The 1,941-nt window shown below is 44.2% G+C and overlaps 1 non-coding gene across 1 annotated transcript; it reads left to right on the forward strand.

Annotated features, from left to right (window-relative positions):
- The first annotated feature begins 1,482 nt into the window (after positions 1-1,482).
- On the forward strand, positions 1,483-1,589 carry LOC121452044. Its single transcript, XR_005974781.1, has one exon. It is a non-coding gene; the product is annotated as a U6 spliceosomal RNA (small nuclear RNA).
- The last annotated feature ends 352 nt before the right edge of the window (positions 1,590-1,941 follow it).

The following is a 1,941-nucleotide window of genomic DNA, read 5'->3' on the forward strand; positions in this document are numbered from 1 at the left end:
TCCTGCTTTATGGAAATGTCTGCTGGATACCATGGGCCTGAAGGCTGAAGATGGATGCCCCAACAGTACAAAAGAACTTTGGGTGACTGTCCAGGCAGCGAGATGTCTTTGTCATTTCTAGAGTTTGAAGTTTCTTAGTTCTTGTTTACTTAGGTAATATTATATCTTTCTGGAGTCTTTGATGGAGTTAAGAATAGTTAGTTATAGTTATAGTTTTCCTTAGTTATGATAAAGATTATTGTAACTTTTACTTGATAACTGTTTTGTTATATGTAATTTTGCTATGTTAAAGTTAAAGCCTTTTTTTTTTTGTTTAAACCGAAAAAGGGGAAATGATGGAGGAAGGTCATTGGCTAATAAAGGAACTGCCTTGGCCCATTTTATTGATTAGAGGATAGGTGGGAGGAGTAAACAGAACAGAACGCTGGGAGGAAGAGGAAGTGAGGTCAGAGACTCACAGCTCTCCTCTCGGGAGCAGACGCCTGAGAGAGACTCCCGGGATGAAGCTCCGACCCAGGATGGACATAGGCTAGAATCTTCCCGGTAAGCGCACCTTGGGGTGCTACACACAGATGATTAGAAATGGGCTAAATTAATATGTGAGAATTAGCCTAGAAGAGAATGGGCCAAGCAGTGTTTAAATGAATACAGTTTGTGTGTTGTTATTTCGGGCATAAGCTAGCCGGGCAGGCGGCTGGGGTGCTGGGGACACAGCCCCGCCGCCCTTATTACTACACTGATTCTCTGGTGTCCTTGGAGAGAATCTGATAGGGTGTTGTCTCCCACAGATAGGGCAGGAGCCCTCTTTCTATTGTCTCTCACATGTTCAGTGGAGAGACTGGAGTAAGATCCTAGCATCAACTTCAGTCATATCTTGCTTAGTTCTGAGTTAGTCATGCTCAGACTAGGTCTTGACTGACAGTCTAATGGATGAATCACATTTTGCATTCTGTTTTATTAACCACGCCTCATTTCATTTCTCACAAGGAAGCGTGTATAAATATCCCCATTTTACAGATGAGGACAGAGAAGCCTGAGGAGACTGTGTAACTTTCCCAAAACCACGCAGCTACTAAAGCAGAGGCTTTCTTGTCCCATTTGCCCAGCACACCTCACATGACCAGCACCCACCTAGGGCCTCCATGGGTGACTTCACATGTCATTCATTCCTCACTTCTGAGGAAACGCTAGTACCCAAAGCTTGGCACACAGGCTTGGCTTGGATAGGGATGATTCCAATGCTCCATGGATCCTCTCCAGTAGCCATATCTCCACTGACTAGAATTTCTGGGTGAATACAGGCTATGCAGCTACATTTGAATGCTCAGTAAAGAAAGGGCAGTTTTCATCACTCATTCCTAGGCTCCCAGTCATACTTGAGACATATATATATACTGAAATATCATTGCTGTTTCTCTGAAATTCCCTTTTTCCTGGGTGTCAATGCTAATGATCCTAATGGTAATTAAGAAGCTTTTCCCAGTGCTTGCTTCAGCAGCACATATACTAAAATTGGAACCATACAGAGAAGATTAGCATGGCCCCTGCACAAGGATGACACGCAAATTCGTGAAGTGTTCCATATTTAAAAAAAAAAAAAGAAGCTCTTCCCAGGGAAGCAGAGGGCTGTGTCCAAAGCTGTGATGTGACGTGCCAAGTCCCCCTAGAAAGAAAAGACGACAGTCAAAAGAAAAACAGTTAACCCGTCCAGCTTGTCACTCCGCAGAAGCCATGAGTCTGATGTGACAAAGTAACTCACTGCTGCAGGAGCACATTCTGCTCCTTCAGCCAATAGTCTTTAAGATACCAGCCCACTTGGGCGTGGTCTCTTATGGTTTAAAAAGCAGTGGGAACCATTCCCCCTCTCTCTTGCTTCCAGCTCCCATTCTGGCTGCTAGACTCTGTTCCTGTTTGCTCTCAGAGGACTATTGCTTAGAATGG

Source organism: Microtus oregoni, unplaced genomic scaffold (assembly GCF_018167655.1).
Source record: "Microtus oregoni isolate MIOR12 unplaced genomic scaffold, Mior012 000008F_ref0000371, whole genome shotgun sequence".
Taxonomy (NCBI): domain Eukaryota; kingdom Metazoa; phylum Chordata; class Mammalia; order Rodentia; family Cricetidae; genus Microtus; species Microtus oregoni.